Source organism: Lethenteron reissneri, chromosome 10 (genome assembly GCF_015708825.2).
Source record: "Lethenteron reissneri isolate LAM-NWPU_2019-01 chromosome 10, ASM1570882v1, whole genome shotgun sequence".
Taxonomy (NCBI): Eukaryota; Metazoa; Chordata; class Hyperoartia; order Petromyzontiformes; family Petromyzontidae; genus Lethenteron; species Lethenteron reissneri.
In genome coordinates, this window is record NC_083788.1 from 13061297 (window position 1) to 13071967 (window position 10671).

Sequence of the window (10671 nt, forward strand, 5' to 3'; positions counted from 1 at the left end):
TGCCCCGCGGGGCTCTAGCGAGGGGCGCGCGGTGCGGTGCTTGCGTGCGTCACCTCGTCTTTGGAACGCGTCAAAATCCGCAAAGGGCTATCACTCACACACACGTGGGTGCACTCACACTCACACGTGGGTACACATAGACACGTGGGTACACTCACACACGCATACGTGGGTACACATAGACACGTGGGTACACACACTCACACACACGTGGGTACAGTCACACACTCACACGTGGGTACACAGACACACACATGGGTACACACACACACACACGTGTGTACACACACACACTCACACGTGGGTACACATAGACACACTCACACGTGGGTACACTCACACACACGTGGGTACACACACACTCACACGTGAGTACACATAGACACACACATGGGTACACACACACGTGGGTACACACACACACTCACACACACGTGGGTACACACACACACTCACACGTGAGTACACATAGACACACTCACACGTGGGTACACTCACACACACGTGGGTACACACACACACTCACACGTGAGTACACATAGACACACACATGGGTACACTCACACACGTGGGTACACACACACACACTCACACACACGTGGGTACACACTCACACACACGTGGGTACACACACACACGTGGGTACACTCACACACTCACACGTGGGTACACATAGACACGTGGGTACACTCACTCACACGCCGTCGGGCACAAGTGCGACTTCAGTATTATCCGTGTCATAGTAGTAGTATTATTATCGTATGCCTGTGCCTGCCACGATGTTGGGAGTTTGTAGCAGATGAACCCATTACTCGAGGAGCTGTTCCCAAGCAAGCGTGATGTGTAGCATATCAGTTCATTGTACGGCAGCTAACGAAAAACGAAAGAACGACTTTGCAAAAGGCGGCCACCACGGCAGTGGGCTACCGACGGTACGGTTGCGGTCACCGCGAATGTTGTCTTGTTGTTGTTGTCGTTGTTTATTTTCTTCTTTAAGCGTCAACACGACATTCATTTTTCAAACGATTTTTATTTCCATTCCTCCCTCCAGCCCCCCTCCCTCCAGCCCCCCTCCCTCCAGCCCCCCGTGCCCCCACCCCACCGTATTGACGAAGAGGCTGGAGGAGTCCCACGACCTTCGCTGCGGCGTAGGTTTTACATTTCAAAAAAAAAACCCCGGGGCGGATTCTTTCTCTGTTTTGTTTGTTGTTGTTATTGTTGGTCTCCTCAAAGCCGCCTTGAGCAACCAAGCCACGAGCTGAGACCCCCCCCCCCCCCTTGCAGCGGAGATGTCCTGGGACGGGTGGCAGCAACAGACCCTGGTGAGATGCCCCGTGCCCTTGCTGTTCCCGCGACCGCCTTCACCGTGGCAGAGATTTCTTCCAGGACGGGTTTCGTGTGTGTGGTGGACGGTGGGGGGGGGGGGGTACAATCAGACTCTCTCGATGTGCATAAAGCCGCGGCAATGATGTTACCGGCCAGTGTTGTTGCGTTGACCACGAAGGCAGGTGGCCCTTGCCTTCCTTTCCCGCTGTGCGAAGACGAACAGTCAATCAACCCATTATTTGGGTCTTTCGGTAAAGTCACGTAGATAGGTTCAAAGAAAATAACAAAAAAACTACGACGTTTCGATCGCAACACGAGCGATGTGTGTTTGCGATCGCAACGTGACTTTTACCGAAAGACCCAAAGCATATGAATTCCTGCAGTCACGAAAGCTTTAAGTCAAGAGTCAAGTCACCTTCCAGATGTGTTTGGCGTCGCTGCTGCTGGTGGTGGTGGTGGACCACACACATTTCCTAACGTCTCCACCCCCCTACCTTACATGTTTGCGCTCGCGTTCGTTCGTCGTTTCCTTCGCAAAGCGATGCAGCCAATAGATGCGGGCATTAACTGGCAGGGGATTGCCAGCCCCACGTTACACGACAACGTCCGTGACTGCCCCCCTCGGCAGTGGCACATGTGGGCAACCCACGCCGTCCTTGCCACCCTCTCTCGAAGGGGTTTCGAGAGGGACTTTCTCAACTGGTCAAAAGTGTCGCTCGGCAATTGACCCGGTTACTAAACGTATCAGTATCTTTATTTAGACTCGGGGGTGAGGAATCCGATGAGCTATGAAGCGCTTCATCAACAGAAATTCCCGGTAGTACGGGGCGGGTCTTTAAACGCGGACCGGGGAAACTGCTCGCGAATCTGCGTGGTGTCCTCGTCCCAGAAAGCCATCATTAGATTTTATATCGCCAGTTAAAACTCAAATAAAGTTGCGTGTGTTTGTGTGTGCACGAGGGGAACGCAACATCGGTCACGTGGGCATGTAGACGACAAAACCGACTCTTCGGTTTAAAAAAAAAACTAAACTTAAAAAAAATGGGAACAAGAGTAGCTATATAAAAGAAATCTTTATTTTGTTATTGAATTTAAACCAGTTAGACGAGGGGGTCTCCGTCAAAGGGGATTGTCTCTGCGGCAATTGGCCATGCTGGGGAGGTGGGGGTCGGGGATGTTGCATTTGACACAGCAGGGGGCACAGGTGATGCATCGGCCAGTAGTCATCTCAGTCAGTCGACCCATGACACCTGCTGGGTCTGGCTCTGTCCCGTGACCTCCCGCTGCCAGCGGGCGTTCGACCACTTCACGTGGCCTGAACGTGCACATAGCCTGGCACAAGCGCCGTAGCGACGTCGCCGCCACTTAGTGGCGAATGGCGGTTGTTGTTGTTGATGTTGTTGCAGTTTGCGGCCTCGACAGCAGAGGGCAGTGATCGCTCACTGCCGGATCAAGGCCTCGTTACGCATCCGTGGTGGGAGGCGAGCGGGGAGGGGAGGTGGGGGGTGGGGTTGTTCAGCCATACTCTTCACCACGCTGAACACAACTCGAGCGAACAGAAAGTCCCCTCCGTTGTTGACGGGGAATGCGAACTCAGCGGGGAGGGGAACAACAACAAGGTGGCCTGGACGCGTTGAATACAGGGTGATCCATTTACAGATACCCATGGAGATATGATCACGCACGCGACTGCATGTTTGTATGCCTCTGTTACGACTCCCACCAATCTCGAATTTTGAACACCGTCTTCCTCGCTGTAAGATATCGAGTCCATCGGCTTTTCGCGGCGATATTCAAGCAGCCGTTGAGATGACAATGCGAGTCGTGAGTGCTGTATTTGTCCAACGGGTCGTCGCGTTGGCTGCGGACGAGCCCATTGGTTTGCGATGTGAATGGGGAGGAATGTCCCTGTCAGGTGCCCTTGATGTCATCCCAGGTTTGTGGTCGTGGCGAGGTTGCGTCTGATTTTCTGGGTGCGTGCACAACACAGTTCGGCTGTGGCAGTCCACCGCGGGATAAATGCCCTCCGTCCCACGCTCAATTGGTCGCGAGGGTTGTGTCGCCCATACTTCACCACGCTGGTCTAACTAAAATATTTTATTTTACCAGGGAAGGCCCACTGAGCTATTACTATATTGCCATTTTTCAGAAGCGACCTGGCCACAAATGATAGCGCAATGAAATGGCTTATCATCGTGTGGAAATCTATAGCAGCCAAATACTCGAAACGCATGTCGATTCTATATGTGGAGGGAAAACCCGGAGGACCCGGAGAAAAAAAATCTACGCGACCACGATGTGAGAGAGACACCTGCAAACTCCAAATATACAGCGGGCGTCAGGGGTCGGGATCGAACCCACGACCCTCCTACACACCAGACGAGGTAGTTAACATCTCCTAGCCACCGTGATGATGAGAGAGAGACATTCAAACTCCAAATATCAGCGGGCGTCAGGGTCTGGATCGAACCCACGAACTCCTGTATACCAGGCGAGGTAGTTAACATCTCTGGTGGGGAAGGGGAGAGCCCGGGACAACCGGTTAAAGACGCAACCTCTCCAGCGATGCTGCTCGTGAATTGACTGCAGGTGGGCCGTGCGTGGTTCACAGCGCAGTGCGCTAACCACTGCGCCACCACTCAACACGAGTACAGACACGTTGTGGTGCTCCATTTCTCCATGTGTTCGATGAGAGTGGATGATGCGATGGACATTGTGTTGAAGTTTTGCCACATTTGGGTTGCATCAGTTGCTGCTCTTGGCACACGGATGAATGTTTTATCGGGAGCTACACCGCCAATGAGCCGTCTGACTCCAACGTGCTGTCCCAACCCGAGCTGCATGTGGGGTGCAGCGTTGTGAGCGTGTGGCTATTTGCTAAATAGTAATAATTTACTCGAGCCCATGCTCAACCCACTGCTGGATGGCCTCTCCACCATCGCAGGTTGTTCGTCCAGATCCCACCCCGGTGCTCGGTGCATGGTCGGTGGGGAGGTCGTGGCCTCCAGATCCGACATCTCTCTCCATTGATGTTTGTCAGCCGTGGTCGGGAATTGAACTCAGGTATGCCGGGTTCGGAGCGCAGTGCGCTGCCCAACTGTGCCACTGCCGCCGCCACCCTCTGTTATACCCCATCTGTCCATAATTGTGTCAATGATGACCGATTCCACGTCTAAGTGTGTCTGCTCTTGCCGCCGTGTGCACTTCGTAATAATCAGTATTAAAACACGTGTTACTAAAATGATTGGATAGGAAAAAAAACAAAGCCGTTCTAAACCCCGCAAGGTGAGCCCCCGTGTAATTATGAAGGCGTTTATACTTGAGCCACAGTTGTCCCTTGTTTGAGTAGATGTATCCATTAACTGTGCAATGTCTTTGTTTTCAAGCCATTACGATACAAATGCAGAATTTGCCATGAAATCCGTTGTCTTGGATCGAAGGAGGGTAATAAGTTTGTTTTCGTTTGTTCAGTATTCCGCAAGTCGTTGCGATTAACACCCGTGGCTCTCAGCAGCCGTGGGAGTAATGTGCGATGTTCTTCGCGTTTTTTTTGTATCAAATCGGACAGATTTAGTTACAAATATATATATTGAACTAAAATGACCCCGGGTGTAAGAAATTGTTGAATGTTGAACTGTAACAATTTACGTTGTTCAATTAATGCTTCAGTGTTATAAAGAATAATAAATGTTTGGGAGGGGGGGGGGGTAAAATTGTCAATGTCTGTCCCCCACTGCATTGCGCAGCGGGTTCCTGATAAAAACAAACAAAAACCACGGCGTTGTCCTCGTTTTCTAAATAACCGCGACTGCTGTTTCTGTTGTCCTTTTCCCCATTTCTGTTTTATTAAATAAGAGGTTACCCTTCGCCGCGCGTGTGCCACTTGTGCGTTCGCGTGCCCTGAGTTGTGTCGGCATCAAAGCCACTGCAGATGTGTCGGACTGCACTGCGGGTGATGAGGCAAAGCATTTACAGGCAGCAAGCAGCAGCCCTGTCAAGCCACCACAGCTCGGGTGAGCTTACCAGTGCGGGATTATCCTCGTAGCAAAAATAGCTACATATGCTACGGGCCACGCACTTTCAAGGGCCCCGCGCTAAATGCTTTCAAGCTATCAATCCCGGTTCAGTGATTCTGCACTTGCTCTATTACTACAGCACTATACTGCCTTCAACTTTTATGAACGACCGGGTGTTTAAGGTTAGCAATTTGTCGTATTATCTGGCTGTATAGCAAATGAAAAAATACAATTACTTTACTAGGCAAGTAAAAAATGTGTTTAAATATGAATGTTTTTTTATTTTATTTAGGGCCCCTTTATAACGTATGTTACAGGCCCCGCACTAGCTTAATCCGGCACTGGAGGTTAAAACAGCGCACGCCACTTTGATGAGAAACGGAGGCGAAACCAGTGGCGTTATGACAAGTATTTATGAATCTCAAGTACAAATGAAAACCAGGTAAACAAATTCGCTCTCAGAACTCCATTCATCACCACCCCCCCCCCCCTTTCACACACTTCGAGAGCCGCTTTAATAAAAGGTGACACCACCAGCAACAACACAAATCCTGAGGAGACTGAAATTGTTGAAAAACAAAAGCAAAATAAATCTTACAAACTACATTCAGGGATTAAGAAACCGCCGTTTTCACTTGAACCAACGCCACACACACGCACGCACGCGCGTCGCCACACTCACCACCGCTCACCACCGCTCACCACGCCTGCCTGCCTGCCTGCAGGCTTCCGAAGCAGACAACCAGTCCACCCACACCCACCCCGTGCATCCAACAGTCCACGGATGATCACACTGTCTTCACCGATACTCGCACATTCCGAGGGAGATGGCCAAGTCGGTAACGGCTTAACGCTGATAAAGAGTTTGGGGCCATGTCAAACGGCAAGTTGGACGTGAGATTATTCATTTCCCTCCTCCAAGGTGAAAGGCCGAGAGAGGCTCTGCACACTGGACCCCGAGGAGATCGAAATCATCGCGTGAATTACTCTGGAACGTGAACACTTGAATTGTAACGTTTTGGACACCGATAATTATTGCAAGGTTACTCAAATAAAAAATTCGAATCGCCTGTGTCGCTCAGAGTTTGCGAGCAATGCAGCTTCACCATGTTAGTGTTTTTGTTGTTGTCGTTGAACACCAATGCAGTCAAACAGCGGTACCCCAATTCACAACACACGCAAATAATTTATTTATACATTTCATATTGTAACCGTATGGCGCTCCGGTTGGCGTGCTCAATGAAATTGCACACGCTCCATATGCATATATATAAAAAACCGGAACAGGTGTGTATTTTAAAAATACCGACGCATTCACATTTAACAAAAAAATTAACGATAACGATGAGAAACCAGCAGGTAACTTTTGAAATTGCCGACACGCTAAAAAAAAATGCCCGCATTTAAAATAAACAGACGCAAGCACCATCCAGGAATCCCCCCCCACCACCACCACCTCACGGAGACGACTCACACCGTTCCACAGCCGTTCAATCTCGACCGTGCATTGCGGAGAAACACATCTCGTTTGTAAATGGGGGAATCGTTGTTTTGCGGTCACCGTTACAACAACCTTCCCAATGATAACTCCATTGAGAATTGGCCTGGGAACAAAACAAAAAAACAATTGCCCTAAGAAGCCATGTCCACATCTCATAACCGTAACGTTGAGAGCAGGTAAGTTTTTAGGTGCACGAGACGGGGCCATTGAGCACTAACAGTGGACACCAGCAAAAACACGCGGTGCACTCAACTGCCTTAAAAGAAAACAAGATGTATAAAAAATATAATATATAAAAAATATATAATCCGCGATGTTTTAGGCAACGGCTCTTTTTCATAGCTCAAACAAACACGTCTGCTACGAAGTGCCGTTGCCAGTAATATACATTTTCTTTGAAGGCAGTGTTCATTACGAGCATCGAGTTTGTTATTTGATGACCGTGCTCGAACGAGTGCTCAACTCGGTGAACACAGACAAGTCGATGATGGCCGAGTTATTCTCTCTCCCAGATCAACAAGGGAGGGGGGGGGGGCAAGGGGGGGGGCAATTCATTCAGCTGCACTCGGGGGCGGGGGGGGGGCCTCCAGTCAAGAAATATTGGATACCGTTAAAAAAAAAAATCTAACGCAAGTGATAAATCACATTCTTAAAATCTCCAGTCATGCTGCTGTAAGTAGTGCATGTGCAAAACCAGTTTCTCACTGAACAACAAAAAAAGTGGATCACTTTCCCATGTCCACGTTCAATCTCTCGCTTGAGCCAACAGGCGCACACACGCTCGCGTACGCCTCCGCAAGAAGAATGAATCCAAGGGGGGCACCAGCGAGTGGCGGCTGCTGGACAACGCAGCGAGGGGTCGCTGTTGGGGATTAAAGCTGCGGCAGTGACCCCTGGGAACCATGGTCAGGTCTAGGCACTGGATACATTTCACGTTGACCAGTGGTACAGGAGGGATCGTAGAATCGAGGATGCTCAGATGCAGTGGTGTGATGTAGTTTCATAGCATCCCCCCCCCCACCCCATGTATCCACCCTGGGGAAAGAAATTTGTAAAACAACCATATCAGAGATAAGGGTGAAGGAAAAATATTATGCGGATGGCCTCTATCCTATCCTACAACTGTTTATTAACTAGCAATAACAATAAAAAATCTTGAACAGAAACGTAATTATTCTCCAGTAACTCGTAGTGATGTTTACTCTGAGCTGTATGTTTTGTAGTGGCTGCTTTAGCTTCATAATGTGGGTTTTTGGGTTTGATCGCATGAGTATAAATGTTGTGTGGCAACCCTCCACCACCCGACACGGCCAGTCTGGTTTGTCACGTCAATTCGTTACTTCAGCCCACCGATGCGTTGGAGAGTAAATCCACAACATTTACAATTTGAATACGACGTCTCGCTGGTAATTACATCCAGCATCATCCCTCCCTCCGCTCCTCGGGGCCACCGCGTCCGACCGCACCACAGCGCCCCACCTCTTCTTCTTCCTTCCTCTTGATCTCATCTTACAATGATCATGGCTGCATTAACCACAATGCTTGTGGTCAGAATGCAAACAAAAAACACACTCTGATAATATATGCATTATTCTTGACACTGATTGGTCCACACCAAAGACAGCTTTCTCTTGAGCCTCGTCTCAAAACGGTGTTAGACCAGAGGACGCCAAAAGGCGTACGGCAAAGGAAGGTCCCGTGATGTAAATTAAATTATTACTAATCTATTATGTAATTACAATAACCCCCTCCCCCTCTGATTTCTGCCCCTGATGGGTGCAGTGCTCTTGCTCTATCTAAGACCAGAAGCAGGTGGATGGCTTCACTATTCTGGCAAATCGCCCGATGATGCTGGTTGATGTAATCACCAGCGAAACGTCGTGCGACTCAAATTGTAAACGTTGTGGATTTACTCTCCAAAGTGGTAACTAAGCGGCACGTCTTGTTCACGAGACAAACCTTACGGGCCGTGTCAGGTGGCGGAGGGTTACGACACAATTACACTTTAACGCGATCTAACCAAAAACATTCATTATGAATAATATTGGTCGCGAAAGCCCACGAGATTAAACTTGCTTTTGCTTGTCCACGATGTGGAAGATGAAAACAACGATGGAGTTCACGAGTGGCACGTGCGGTGCCTGCCAGCTGCCCAATGCTGGCGGTCTGTCCGGTGGCGCCGCCTAGCGGCGCTGGGGCTGCGTTCTCCTCCTCGACGCCAGCGGCGATTCGAGTCTCGAGCGTCTCTCGCGCAGCTCACCACACTCCGGCTTCGGCGGCGCGAGTGCCGGCTGGCCGACCGGCGGTGGCGGTGGCTGCTGCGCGATCGGCGGTGGTGGTGGTGGCGGCGGTGGCTGCTAGACCGGCGGTGGCTGCTAGAAGACCAGCGGCGGTTGCTCAGAGACCGGCGGTGGCTGCTAGGAGACCGGCGGCGGTTGCTAGGAGACCGGCGGTGGCTGCTAGACCGGCGGCGGTTGCTAGGTGATCGGCGGCGGTTGCTAGGAGACCGACGGCGGTTGCTATGAGACCGGCGGCGGTTGCTAGGAGACCGGCGGCGGTTGCTAGGAGACCGACGGCGGTTGCTAGGAGACCGGCGGCGGCTGCTGCGCGATTGGCGGCGGTTGCTAGGAGACCGGCGGCGGTTGCTAGGAGACCGGCGGCGGCTGCTGCGTGATCGGCGGCGGTTGCTAGGAGACCGGCGGCGGTTGCTAGGAGACCGGCGGCGGCTGCTGCGTGATCGGCGGCGGTGGTGCTGGCTGCTAGGAGACCGACGATGACGTTGGCTGCTTGGAGACCGACGATAGCGTTGGTTGCTCGGAGACCGGCGATAGCGGCTGTCTGACGGGCGACGGCTGCCCCGCCTGTGTGGGGGGTTGCTGTGACCACCGTTGCCAACGTGCCAACGAGCACTCCGCGGGGGCATGTCCACCCGGCGCATTTTGCTCCGTCGCCTCGACGACGACCTTGACGACGACCTCGAAGACGACCCCGACGTCGACCCCGACGACGACCTCGACGACGACCCCGACGACGACCTCGACCTGCTGCCGAGACGCCGGCAGCCGGAGCCGTCGTAGGATTCTCCGAGGTGGGGAGCGCGCAACTCCTGAACACCTTCACCGCCATCGCGTTGCCCTTGGAGGCACCGACCGTCGTTTGTCTTCACTTCATCCGCGGGATTTTTAACCGGCGGCGCCGGATCCTCCGTCTTGCCAGACAAACTCTCCGACGGGCACTCGGCGGCACCGTTGCTCGCGCCCAGCGCGCACGGCCTCGTGAGCGCGTGCGCCGAGCCGCTGGTCCACCGCTCCCAGTGAAATTGCGTGCGGTGATCGAGCGGTGGCAGCTTGAGGCGAGCCACCTGCGGCGAGTCTTTTGGTTTGGCCGCGAGCGACGGGCTCGTGGGATTGGGAGGCGGCGGAACCGGCGCGTGGCCACTACCCTCGCTTGAAGAATGCCCGCCTCCGTTCTCTTTGCACGTTGGCAACTGCTGTGCACCCACGTTCCTGGAGGAAGACAGAGCGCAGGTTGAAGCCACAAGACTCGTGCCTGATGTCAGCGTGTTAAGAAGCACGAACGAAGAAGAGTCTCAAGTGAAAAGGTGAAATACGTACCAAGAGGCGCCGGAGGTTGACTTTTGGTCACTGGTTTTGGGTGGGTCAGTAACTCCACCCTCGGCGATAAACACTTTTTTAATTTCCTGCAACAGCACGGAAGCATTGCAGCAACATTTTAAAGGATCAATATTATTTTTCATGTTCACGTCGTCGGTTTATTTAAGAAAACACTATTCAGAATCGGTGATTCTAAAGCGCGTTGTCATTACAA

General features: G+C 51.8%; 1 protein-coding gene across 1 annotated transcript in view; it reads left to right on the plus strand.

Moving 5' to 3' along the window:
* Positions 1–10671, plus strand: part of LOC133340676 (cytochrome c oxidase subunit 6B1) — a 240484-nt gene that overhangs the window by 152110 nt on the left and 77703 nt on the right. The gene's annotated exons all lie outside the window — the stretch shown is intronic.